At 45.0% G+C, this 13627-nt stretch overlaps 1 non-coding gene across 1 annotated transcript; it reads right to left on the bottom strand.

Annotated features, from left to right (window-relative positions):
- Positions 1-9741: 9741 nt before the first annotated feature.
- LOC112643288 (U6atac minor spliceosomal RNA) lies at positions 9742-9866 on the bottom strand. Its single transcript, XR_003125760.1, has one exon. It is a non-coding gene; the product is annotated as a U6atac minor spliceosomal RNA (small nuclear RNA).
- Between the last annotated feature and the right edge of the window lie 3761 nt (positions 9867-13627).

Here is a 13627-nt window from a genome sequence, read left to right as displayed (position 1 = left end):
TTATCCATTCCTACAAACTGCCTATGAAATTGATCCATTTACATCCAATTTAATTATTGATGTCTTCAACTCAGATCTACCATCTGCTCTTTGTTTTTTATTTCTCCCATTTGTTTTTTATTTCTCTGTTCTTGTTTTTCTGCCTTCTTTTTGATTGATTGAATACATTTTTTTTTAGCATTCTACTCCTCTACTGGCTTTTAAACTTTGCCTCCTTGCATTTGTTTTTGTTTTTGTTGTTGTTGTTGAGTGGTTGTTTTTAAAGATCCTTGGCTAATCACTTAGAGTTAATGTGAAATATAAGTTAATATAAAATATAACACGAAATATAAAAACAGCATAACAGTAGGGTTCCATTTACCTACCCCAGCTTTTGTGCTATTGTTATATACATATCACATCCTAAATATAGGATCCTAATCCCTAAATCCAATACTATAATTTTTGCTTTAAACAGTCATATGTTTTCAAGAAATTGAGAGACAAAAGGGTACTTTCAGTGTAACCACTGAGTTCTTTATTTCAACTATTATTTTCATGTGCAGTATTGCCAAATGGAAATATGGCTCATACTCGTAAGTTCTCATTCCTGTTTCATGTTTTCAATATTCTTCATTAGGGCTTTGAAGATATTCATTAAGTTTATTTTATATTTCTATTCTTTCCAGTTCATTAATCCTGCTTCCTCTGGTATATGTTCAGTTTTGGGCTTTCCTTTCATGATGCTTGTGTTCCTTGGAGGTCTCATTTTTTTTTCCTTCTGAATTTAAATCCACTAGACACTCCAAAAGCCCTAGATTTCATGACTTCCAAGTGAGTTGAAAAAGGGAGTATCCCTCCAGGCACTTCAGAATGATGTTACAATTTCACTATCATCACTACCTATGTTAACACCCTCAAGGAAGGGCCTAGAGCCTTTACCCTGGCACTGCTCTTTTTCAGAAATGATCTTTCTCTGTGGCAACCCCCAAACCCAAAGCATCAGCAGGAATGTTTTGGTGAGGGAGTACTCAGAGGAGGCTAGCTAGCCTCCACTTACCATCCTAGGCAAGATCTAGGATCATAGTCTCCTGCTTCTGGGATGCACATTTTTGTTTTGTTTTGTTTTTCTATAAGGTCCATGTGGTGTATGTGATTCATCTAAGTAACTATGAAGGAGAGAAGAGAATCTAACTGGAAAGCACTTTCCCAGCACAACCCCTGTGCCTTGGGGTTCTCCAGAGAAACAGAACCAATAGGAGATAGATCAATTGATCAATCAATAGCTTATAAGGAATTGGCTCATGCAGTTATGGAAGCTTATAAGTCCCAAGACCCGTGGTCAACAAGATGGGGATCCAGGAGAGCCAATGTCAATCTGAATTCAGGCCTGAGAACCAGGAGAGCTAATGTCCAAGCTAATGTAAGTTTTAGTCCAAAAATGGGCAGGTTTGAGACCTGAGAAGAGTTATATTTCAGTTCACATCTGATGTCCCAGCTCAGCAGTGAGGCAGAAGGGGTGTCCTCTAATTCAGGCTTTATTGTCTTGTTCAGGTCTTTGATTGATTGAGGCCCATTCAATTAGGAAGGGCAATCTACTTTAGTCAGTCTACAGATTCAGCTATTAATCTCATCCAGACCCCTTCACAGACACACTCAGAACGTTTGACCAAATGTCTGGGCACCCCAAGGCCCAGTCAAGTTGACACCTAAAGATGATTGTCATCATGCCCTGTCTGTGACGCTTTGCCCCTTCTAGTCTGCATTCTCATCTCCCACCCTCACCACAATCCCTAGAAGTTTTTCTCTTTGTTTCCAGGATCCAGCAACTCTCTCTCACTTCTCCCAGACTGGGCTCTGGGAGAAAGCCAGCACCCTGTGCTAGTTTACTATCTTCAATGGAACAGGAAGCTCTCAAAGTGTTTAATTTCCACCTTATTTAGAAAACCCTTGATTGCGGGTCTGCTTTAAGACATTTCTTCAAAAAGTGTGAAAGCCTCAAGAACAACTTTCTTAACACTTCTCTGATGTTTATGAAACTTGCTATAACCAAGTTTTGTTTGGCTGGGTTTTTGTGCTTTCTTTTTAGCAAGTTCTGATAGTTAACATTCAATAGATTAGCCATATAAGAACTAGGACAGGTCATGGGCCAAAAGAAGTCAGCTATAGGAAGTGGAATCTCTGAATAAGGCAGTTAATGAGATTCACTGACTGCTAAAATAGTACATGTAGCAAGCTTTTAATCCCAGAGGACGATGATTTTATAGACTCAACCTTACTGATGGTGCCAGATTTCCTTTTCCCCCAAGGAAGCATTTCCCGGCTCTTCATCCAAATCCCGTTGCTCCCCCAGGCCCCTTTTCCTGATGAATGTCTCCAAAGCCCCAGTTAGAGAATCCTGCCTGGTGAATGGGGGGATGCAGAGGTTCCGCCTAAGAAAATGGAAATCCAAATAAATTGCCAAGTATTAGAGTGCTGTTAAAACCTTGCCCTGGACTCTGGTGTGGCCTGTGTTTTATGCTGCATTTCAGTATGCTTTTAACCAGTCTCTTGGTTCTTGAGGAAGGGCAGAGGAGGTGAGATTTCCACCACACCGTCCTTCGTTCTGTCCTGTGTGGAGCAGAGCTCTGGCCACTCCTGTAGAGGGAGCATGCTTAGGTTTAGGTTTGCTTATATTTCTTTTTTCTTTCTTTCTTTCTTTCTTTCTTTCTTTCTTTCTTTCTTTCTTTCTTTCTTTCTTTCTTTTTTTTTTCTAGAGAGGGAGAGAAGGATGCCTGGGTGGCTCAGCAGTTGGGCATCTGCCTTGGGCTCAGGTTGTGGTCCAAGGTCTGGGGAATGAGTCCCGCATCAGGCTCCCTGCAAGGATCCTGCTTCTCCCTTTGCCTGTGTCTCTGCATCTCTGTGTGTGTGTGTGTGTCTGTCATGAATAAATAAATAAGATCTTCAAAAAAAAAAATAGAATGGGAGATAGAGAAAGCGTGGGGGAAGGGGGCAAAGGGAGAGGGAGACTCTCAATCAGGCTCCACCCCCAGCACAGAGCCCAACATGGGGCTTGATCTTCAGACCCTGAGAACAAGACCGGAGCTGAAATGAAGAGTGGGGCACTTAAACCAGCTGAGCCACCCAGGCACCCCTGTTCATATTTCTTTATGTTTTCCTTCCACTAAGTTGCCAGGACTCAATCAGAAAATCTTCTAATTTAACTTGAGGGTGGGAAAAGGGAGGTGAGGGTATTAGGATGGAGGAGGAACTGAGGTCTAGATAGAGTCAGCAGCAGTATGCTCAAGATCTCATGGTTGCAGTGATGGACTGGAAGCCAGGTGATCTGAACCCTAACCAATGGTTTTCCCACTAATACTGATGGTTAAAATCTGCCCTTTAAAGCTCTCATCTGGGGGATCCCTGGGTGGCTCAGCAGTTTGGTGCCTGCCTTTGGCCCAGGGCATGATCCTGGAGTCCCGGGATCGAGTCCCACAACCAGCTCCCAGCATGGAGCCTGCTTCTCCCTCTGCCTGTGTCTCTGCCTCTCTCTCTCTCTCTCTCTCTGTGTCTATCATAAATAAATAAATAAATCTATTTAAAAAATAAATAAATAAAAATAAAGCTCTCATCTGTTAAATGGTTAGGTGTCTCATCCTGAATGAATGAATGAATGACCTTGGCTTTCAGAGATAAAACTTTTATTCTTATTCATTTCTATGGTTTTGCTTCTTTATTTTGGGGGGAGGGTACAGGGGGGCAGCAGTGAGTAAAAGGTAGAAAAAGGTAACCTGATTTGAAACAATTTGCATTAGTCTTTTTTTTTTGATAAGTGGTTTTTTTTCTTTTGAGATTTTATTTATGAGACAGAAAGAGAATGAGTGGGGGAGAGGCAGCAGGAGAGGGAGAAGCAGGCTCCCCGCTCAGCAGGGAGCCCAACGTGGGACTCAATCCCAGAACCCTGGGATCATGGACTGAGCCAAAGGCAGACACTTAACTGACTGAGCCACCCAAGTGCCCCAGGACAAAGATATTTCTAAAGCTGAGGAAGAGAGGAAGAGGTAGGGTACAAGAAGGCCCTTCCTTGCTTTCATAGCCCTGAATGACATACAATCAGTGGGCTAGTCTGCGCCCAGCCCAAGCTCAAGGTCACACTGGCATTCCTAATTTTCAGTGTATCACATCTTAGTTACCTACGCTCCCTATCTTCCTAGGCAGGACCAGCTCATGGTAGGTGGCGAATATTAATTATGTGAATGAATGCACAGATAAGTATTACGGGTTTTGTAAATACCAGGTAGACTGTATAAAGGACCCAATGCTGTGTCTACACACACAGGTCACAACCAACAACCATAGGTTAAATCTGATCCATAGACTTTTGTCTTTGCCCCTTGTCATGATTTTTAGAAATTGAGCCACATTTGACTTATAGATACCAATTCTCTTGTAAGAGTGGCAGATTATCTGGCAACACTGCACGCTCATTCCAGAATGATGCCAACCAGTCAGATCTAAGTGAAACTTAGATCCCCTTCAATCAATCATGAGACCAGAGGTGGTCCCTCCTATCATGTGTGGGCTTGTGCACCTCACCGGGACATCTTCTCTCATTTGTGTTACAGACCAGGACCCTGGAGGCATTTGATTCTTGGTGTGGACAGTCACAGGAGTGGGAATCCACGTGGAGAGCAGTAGGTGTAGCTGGGAAAACTAAGGAGAGATTTCTCGAGTTCCAAAGGCCTTTAGAAGCCCAGGCAGGTGGATGTGGGGACAGGGCAAGCTGGAGAGAGGGCAGGTGACCTGAAACAGAGGAAACCCTACTTCAATTGGCTCCACCAAGGTGATCCCAGAAGACGAGGAAGGACTTGCCTCCAGCTTCCCTCCTGAGAAAGGAGATTTTCCATTGATGCTGGCTTTTCAATACAGGGCTTGGAGCTGCTGGATGAAGTACCCCTCCGTTGAGGTTCTCCCAGGAGAAACGAGAAATGTTAGGGTTCCATGTCCCATGATCCATGCCCATGTCCCATGATCCATGCCCATGTTTTACATTTGAAAGAGCTGAGGTTGAGACAGGGGAAGTGGGTTAGCCAAAGTCACATGGCAAGGTCAAGAGATTGAAATCAACCCTTTCTTTATTTCGCTTATTACTACCAGCGAAATAAAGAAAGAGGGAAGGAGAAGGCAGAGGCAGGTGTAGGGAGACATGAAAATATGGAACAAGTGCTCTGCTTTTAGGCTAACTGACTTTGAATTCAGAAGGGTGTTTTTTTATTTTTTCTCTTTTCTTTTAAGAAAGAAATGTGTTTTTATAATCTTACTTCAATGGCTGGTGGGAAAAAAGTCCTTCGAGTCCCCAAGGAATGTTAGAAAAAACTCCATTAAATTCTAGTCTTCGAATCTGTCTGAGTCATAATGACTATAATAAACTCTGGGAGTGTGTGTTTTCTTCGGGTTTCTCTTTTGGTCAGTTATGTAAGGGGCAGGAAGGGGGCGGCAAAAGGGAATAGGCAAGTTTTACGCATATCATGAAAATGTACAAATTTTGGGATGGTTTTGTAACTCAGCGTGGCCTCTCTGTGTCTAGTCAAGAAATGACATTTGCAGAGTCCCAGAGGCATTGAGATGAGAGGCTAGGAGCGGGCTGGGGATAGGCAAGCCAAATGTGGCATTATGGCCCTTCTCATAGAGGAATACGCACTAGGTCTGTGCCCTTTGCTGGGAATGCTTTTCCCCACGTCTGACCCTGATCACCACTACACCCTGCACCGGGCTGAGGCCATTAGTCTTCAGGGCTCGACTGAAACATTCCCTGGGCACCCTGCACTTCCCCTTCGGGCACTCATCACACTTGCAACTAATTACGTGCATCGCTAGTTGCTTGATGCCAGGCTCCTAATGCACAGTAAGACTCATTAGTGATTGCAGTGCGTGTATCTGTTGGACTCATGACGAATGGTGCCTAGCCCATAGTACGTGCTCCAGAAGTATCTAGCGAATGGCTTTGGTTCTCTTCCCTGCCTCTAGAACCTCACAATCTATCCTGAGAACATTCCCAGGGCAGCTAAGCACTGGACAGACTTTCAACCTCCCCTCCCTTTCGAGTCTGCCCTGGTGCATCTCATCTCCAAACTGAGGAGTGCCCTTGAGGAGGCAGGTCTAGCAGAAGGGGAATCCACTGGCCTGGGCTTAAACCGGTGATGGAGAAAAGCTTCTAAAGGCATCGACTGCTGTAGACGGGAGCCCAGGGCACGGATCCCCTCCCTGGAGTGGAGGTGAGGTGAGCAGGATAGCAATGGCCCAGAGGCCAGACTGGGAAACGTGATTTTGGATGTGAGCCCCAAAGTGCCATTCAAAGGACAGTTCCTCTGAATTACATGACTTGAACTTCTGCTGAACTGTTTCTCTCCTGGGTCACTAGACAGCGCGAGCTCTGGGCAAGTGGTAGGGCTTCCCTGATTTAACTGGAATCCTGATTCTTCCCTTAAAGATTCTGTCAAGTAAAAGTTAACCATTTGCAGACTGGAGTTGAGTTTTTGGCCAACAGTTCACTGTGCGCACCGCTCACAGCCCGCTGCCTGCAAGCCCCTACCGGAGAGCCAGCACTCGGACACTCTGCAGTTGGCACACTGCTTTTTACATACGTGTTATCAGATCCTTACATACATGTGAGGCCTACATACCTATTCTGGGATGTCCCAACAGAGGTTGGCAAAGCCCCGGTCATACGGTCAGTGGAACCGGAGCTGGGGCGTGGACAGGCTGCTCTCCAGCCTCTTGCCTGTTCCCTTTTGCCCACCAAGTGAGGTCCAGAGTTGTGTTGTTTTATTTTGTTTTTAAGATTTTACTTATTTATTTGAGACAGAGAGAATGAGTGGGGGGAGGGGCAGAGGGAGAGGGAGAAGCAGACTCCCCACTGAGCAGAGAGCCTCACTCGGGGCTCAATCCCAGGACCCCAGGATCATGACCTGAGTTGACGGAGCCCCGCCAGGCACCCAACGTCCAAAGTCCTTCTAGGGGAACCCATTGATGGTGATGTTGGAACCTGGAGCATTGCCCTCCAGCAGGTGGGCGGACCTGAACCTTAGCGCTTCAGCATGGGGCCAATCTGACCAGCTCCAGTTGTGCTCCAACAAAAGAAAAACATCCCCATAAGCCAACAACGGGGCCAATCTGACCAGCTCCAGTTGTGCTCCAACAAAAGAAAAACATCCCCATAAGCCAACAACGTGGTTGTTAAGCTCTCCTGACCTGGCTCCCTCATAGTGACCCCAGCATTTGGTCTCTCTGGTGTGGGGGAGTCCCAAGGGGGTCCAGCTGGCTGTGTAGCCTTGTGTTCTTTGTACTTGAGAGGTGGGGACCAGGGTCTGAGCTGGTGGCCCTGGCAAGGGGTGTGGGTTGGGGGGCTGGCTCTGGGAAGCTCATCCAGCCAGTGGTGTGCAAGTGCACTGTGGTGGGGTGGGCACAGGGTGGGGAGGGAGGAGCCAGGCCTGGTTGTCAAAATCGGTCTCCAGGCTGTTGTCCCCAGAAAAGGAGATCCTGGGGAGACCACAGTCCCCAGAACAAAATAGAAGAGAAAGAAGGGAGGAAGCAAATGAAGTTGCTTATCTCACTTATTTATTTTTCCTTCCCTGTTTCCACGTATGCTTCTCCAAGCCACGTCCCCCATTGCCTCTCCCCAGCCGCTATCAGACTAACAAGCTCCCCCATTAGCATTCCCGGCCCCTCTGCTCCCTGTCATCTCTTCTCCAGGCTTCACTGAGGGGGGAATTTACCACCACACAGGATTTCCGTAGGTGATAACTGCAGCCAGGGCCTGCTCACTGCAGAGCGGTCCCTCCTGTTCTTGCAAGCATCTGTTTACACCAAGGGAAGAATTCTGTTTTATGTTTTAATTTAATTTTTTATTTAAATTCAGTGTAATTAGCATAGGCTGTATTATTAGCTTCAAAGGTAGCGTTTAGCAATTCATCAGTTGCATCTAACACCCAGTGCTCATTCCATCCCGTGCCCCCTTAATGCCCATCACCCAGTGATCCCCCCACACCCGCCTCCCCTCCAGCAGCCCTGTTTGTTTCCTAGAGTTAAGCATCTCTTATAGTTTACCTTCCTCTCTGTTTTCATCTTATTTTATTTTTCCTTCCCTTCCCCTGTGTTCATCTGTTTTGTTTCTTAAATTCCACATATGAATGAGATCATATGGTTATTGTCTTTCTCTGACTGATTTATTTCGCTTAGCACAGTTACCCTCTAGTTCCATCCACATCACAGCAAATGGCAAGATTCCATTCTCCTGGATGGCTGAGTAAGCAGGGGAGAAATTCTACTCTCCCACATGGATGTGACCATCCTTAGCTGTCTCCCCCTCACCAATAGTTGAGCTGGCCCCTTGGTAAGCAACAGCTCACCCTTGACACCCCTCCTCCCTGGTTTCTGACCGTGTGGATGCCCCAGATGGAGAGACAAGAGATAAGGTGCGAAGGTGAATTTTTCTAGGTGGGTCACTCACAGGTCTCTAGTCTGGGAAGGATCTCCAAAGACCACCCTGTCCGGGTGATCCTCTTTGATTCTCTGTGATCCTATCATGACAATTCAAGTCCCATAAGGAAGGGAAGAGAGCATCCCCCAGTAGCCATGCTCACAGAACATGCACCCACCCCTATGCATTCACTCACTCCAGAACTCTTACCTTTCCACTCAAAAAAGTATGCACCTCACAGGATGGTTTGGTTTTTGTTTTGTTTTGTTTTGTTTTGACTTTTTATTCTAGGTATAAAGGGCATTCAGAAAAGTACACAAGTCACAAGCTCGATAGGGTTTCACTAAATGGATACCCTGAGATCATCAGTCACCAGATCTATAACAAAGTAACCCCCACAACCCCTTGGCCTGGCTGCCCCACCTCCTCCCAACCCCGAGCCCCCCAGCCACTGTCCTGACTTCCAACTCCACACATCAGTTTGCCTCATGGGGTTTCCTTTGAAGAAGCTGGATTCCAGAGATGCACAGAAAGGATTTTATTTTCAATCAATAATATCTGGGAGGTGGAAGGGCTTGTCGAACCTGATCTGGGTGTTGTATTTTATTCCCAACCCTCAAGATTCCTAACTCCTTAACGCCACATAAACTGTGAGGAATTTTAGGGAAAAAGTAATCTTAGTGAGCAACCCAGCAACGGGCAGGGGGCCAAGCAGGGAGGAAAGGAGAATGAGATCCGAGGAAGGCATTATGAAGAGATAGGGGCCTTCAGAGAAAAGTGTTCCAACCTCTCCCACCAGCTTTCAGCCCATCTTTGCCTTCTCTGTTTCTGTTTCTAGAGTCACTGTTTTCAGCAAAGCCACACCCCCACCTCTTTGCTTGAAACAAGCGTTGAAAACAGAATTGTAACATGAGGCACATATGCAATTTTTTAAAGATGTATTTATTTATTATTCAAGAGAGAGGGAGAGAGAGAGCACATGCAAGCCAGGGGAGGGGCAGAAGGAGAGAGAGAGAGAATTTCCAGCAGACTCCCCCACTGAGCATGGAGCCTGACGAGGGGGCCAGATCCCAACACCCTGAGATCGTGACCCGAACCAAAATCAAGAGTGGGATGCTCAACTGACTGAGCCACTCAAGCACCCCCTCAATTTGTTATGGTGGTAAGATACACGTCACATAAAATTTATCATTAGTGACGTTCAGAACAGTCATAATATTATGCAACCACTACCACTGTCTACCCAGAACGTGTTTATTAACCCAAAGGGATACTTGTACCCACTCAGCAACCACTCTCCTTTCTCAAAACGATGTTTGGATGCCACCAAGTAGGCGATGATGCCTTAACTCTGTGTGTGTTGTACAGGCCCGAGGGTCTATCTGTCCTTGTCAAGGGGAATGCTAACCTTCTTTCCTTCATACAACATCTACATATATAATTTTAAATTTTCTAGTAGCAGGATGCCTGGCTGACTCTGTCAGTAGAGCATTCAACTCTTGATCTCAGGGTTGTGAGTTCAAGCCCCACGTTGGGTGCAGAGATGACTTAAGGAAATATAAATAAATAAAAATAAATAAATAAATAATAAAGTTTCTAGTAGCCTCATTAAAAAGATACAGATGAAGGCCACCTGGTGGCTCAGTGGTTAGTATCTGCCTTTGGCTCAGGTCATGATCCCAGGGTCCTGGGATCGAGTCCCACATCAGGCTCCCTGCATGGAGCCTGCTTCTCCCTCTGCCTGTGTCTCTGCCTCTCTCTCTGTGTCTCTCATGAATAAATAAATAAAATATTTAAAAAAAAAGAAACAGATGAAATTAATTCTAATAATTTACTTGACCTTATTTATCCAAACTGTTATCATTTCAACACATAGTCTTTATAAGAATGATTGCAGAAATACCCTACACTCTTTCATTTTTACCAATTCTTTGACATCTTGTATGTATCTTACACATACAGCATATCTCAATTTGGACTGGGCACATGTCAGTGACCCCAAATGGCTACCATCTTGGACAGTGTAGCTCTAAAGAATTTGTAGAATGTCATTAAATATCATAACTCATCTTTCTAAAAGGTGATTATTAAATACACAAATGTTCTGAAGCTGTAGTTTTATTTTTCGTATAAATGTATTATCTTAATTATAAAAGAACAATATTATTTGGAAACTCTAGAAAGAAAAACTGCCCATCAGTGCCAACACAAGAAACACTGTCATCACTTTCTAACCCTCCCTATGTTAACTTCTTGGTGGCTTTTTCCTCGTGATTGTGTACACCATTCAGAGGCATTACCACTGGGTTGGGGTGCGAAATGAAAGCCAACCTGACCACTGTCCACAGGCGAACGTGGAGCTTTCCACAGGATCACGATTATCTGTCATTACCCAGGGCTTGCTGACAACCTTCCAGTTGCTCTAACAAAGCTAGAGGCAACAGAGGCCTAACCTAGAAACTTGGACTTGAATTTCAAAATTCCTCCCAACCTCCAGATTTCTATGGCTTTCTCTCTCCCACACGTTTGAACCTAAGTTTGAAAAAATGACCTCGGTAATGAGGAGGTTGGTGAACTAGTTTGTGTCTAAGAGCCCTTCCAACCCAAACATTCCAGGGTACTCGGATGCCATTCATCTTCTCCACCCGACAGGCACACATGGACACACACACACACACACACACAGAGCCTGGGTCACCAATTCGACCCCAGAAAAATAGCCTGCAAAGAAGTAAGAACACCTCTACTCAACCTCCCTAACTCACTGTGAAAACGGAGATCTAAACAGAAGCACTATTAGATGGCATCAGTGCTCAGAAAGAAGAAAACTTAGCAGAAGCCAATCTCAAGATCCAAGAATGTAAAAACATTTTTTTAAGATTCCCAGAAGCTTCATGCCATAATGCCCTAAGTTAGGAAAAAAATGTGCTATTTCATATGTTTATAACAACATCTGATTTAATATTATACAGTTTTGCTTAGTCACAAACCAGAACAAATACTTTCAGATTTATTACATCCTTCTATTCAGAGACTTAAGTAATCATAGTTAATAATGCAGCCATTCCACAGCCCAAGGAAAAAGCTTTATAATTTGGGGTGGGGGGGACCAAAGATTCCTGAGAGGCAGGTTATTTTCAAGAAGGATTTAAGGTTTTAGAGCTCTCAATGAAGCTTGAAATTCATCTTTTCCAGTTCACGTGGAGTTTCCTCTGAAGCTTGGCTGGGAGGTAGAAAGAGAGAAAAACCAGTAGGCTCACAGCATCTCCCTGTGCCCTTAGAAAATGTAGCAATTACTCATCAGCATTCCTAATCCTCACCTTGTCTTTAAATATTTTTTTAAACCATACCATCGGCTCCCATACTCTTTACACTGTTACTGTTGTATTTGGGGCCTCCTCCTTATTTGTTGATTCATTGAAAGGCACTAATTGATTAACAAAAGAAGCAAATATTCTTACAAAACATACTTTCTCGTTTACTCCCTCATGCATCCATGTACACACAGGCAATACTGAAGCCCCAAGCATTGCCCCTTCCTGGTAAATTAATTCAGGATGAATTAATGATGTAGCAGTTAACTCGGTTGCTTGGAGGCTCAGGCTGTAGGTTTGGTGCCTTCCGAGATCCTCTCTCTTTCAGGGCCACTGCATCCAGAAGGGGGTCCTAGGGTACCCTGAGGGCTAGAAGGGCCTCTGTGTGTTTGCATCAGTGTAAACCATCATCCAAGTCTGTGTCACCATTAAGGAGCACACCCACATTAAAGTGGGGTGAGGATTGTGAGAACTTGGTCTACAGAAAACAGATAAGAGTTTAGAACAGTTGGGTCTTTATAAAAAGGTGAATCCCTAGTCCCACTGTGGACCCCAATCGGCCTCTCTGGGTGTCAGCTACAAGAATATCAACTTTAATCAAGGTTCCCACGTGAGTTACATACACACTAGAGCTTATGGACACTGATCCTAAAGGTCCCTTCATGAAGTCATAAAGCAGATGTCTCAAAACAAGATTCTGGGATTAAGCCAGTCAGTGTCCAGTTGCAGATACCACCCTTCTTTGCAAGTATTCTTGCTAACAGATTCTTTAGGAGCACATTATTCGAAGCCAGAAGCCTTGGGTTCTAATTCTAGCCCTTCACCTACAACACAGGCAAGTTAGTTCATCTCTTCCAAGCTCACTGACAGGACTTAGGCAATTAGATACGTGTGACTATGACACCAAAGCAGCTTACCAAAAGCTTTCACATCCATCCAACCCCCCTGGGTTGCCAGAAGATCAAAGAGCGAGCACGGGCAACAGTGTTCTGCAGACTTCATGACATGCTACAAATGTGAAGGCATAATGAGAATGTGGATGTGGTTTTAGATCAAAGACAAATCCTCTTGTTTTAGATCAAACTATCTATTTTATTACTGATAAAAGTTAGCTTGGAGGATGTGGTTTAGAAATATAGAAGCAATGGAATTTGTCAGGCTGAATCCCAGCATTTGAGTTTCTCCACGCAACCTCAGGCAGTACTCGATAGGCCCACAGTCTTCTCCCAACCAGGGCTGGGTCCCAACCAAGCTCATCTCCCAGCTCAAAGAGGCCCAGGACCCTGTTCTTCGAAAATGAGCAGAGCCCAAGAAGAAAGGTGGAGGAGGAGGGGCAGAGCTCAACTACTGCTCCCAAATTTGCCACTCGGGTCCCTCCTGAGTAGGACAGTGTGAAGATGCAGAGAGGGGCCAAGACGAATTAACATCCTTTATTCTGGTACCTTAGGGTTATGTGCCATTTTAATACTGAAGCAGTTTATTGCTGGGAAGTTACCATCTCTGCCCCAAAATTCCTCTACTGTTTTTGTTCTTGGGACCCCATCGTGTTTACCCATTGTGCCTGTGGTCAACCAGAAGTGGGACAGTATCTTCAGCTCCCCCCAACACCAGCCACAGCTCCCCTCCAGATCCTCCTGGGCAGGCAGTATGGATTTTTGCCCTCTAAGTTCCTGAGCTAGGTCAGTACAGTACATTATGTTCTTCAAGGCTTCTCTGTCATCAAGACAAAACACGTAGACTCTTCTATTTTCCATCTCAATCTATTTCCAGCCTCATCAGCCAACATAACTATTAGAAATTAGGCAGTGATGGGGTGCCTGGGTGGCTCACTGGTGGAATGTCTGCCTCTGGCTCAGGTTGTGATCCCAGGGTCCTG

Source organism: Canis lupus, chromosome 38 (assembly GCF_003254725.2).
Source record: "Canis lupus dingo isolate Sandy chromosome 38, ASM325472v2, whole genome shotgun sequence".
Classification (NCBI taxonomy): Eukaryota; Metazoa; Chordata; class Mammalia; order Carnivora; family Canidae; genus Canis; species Canis lupus.
Note: the sequence above shows the minus strand (reverse complement) of the source record. Positions and strands in the feature narration are given on the sequence as shown.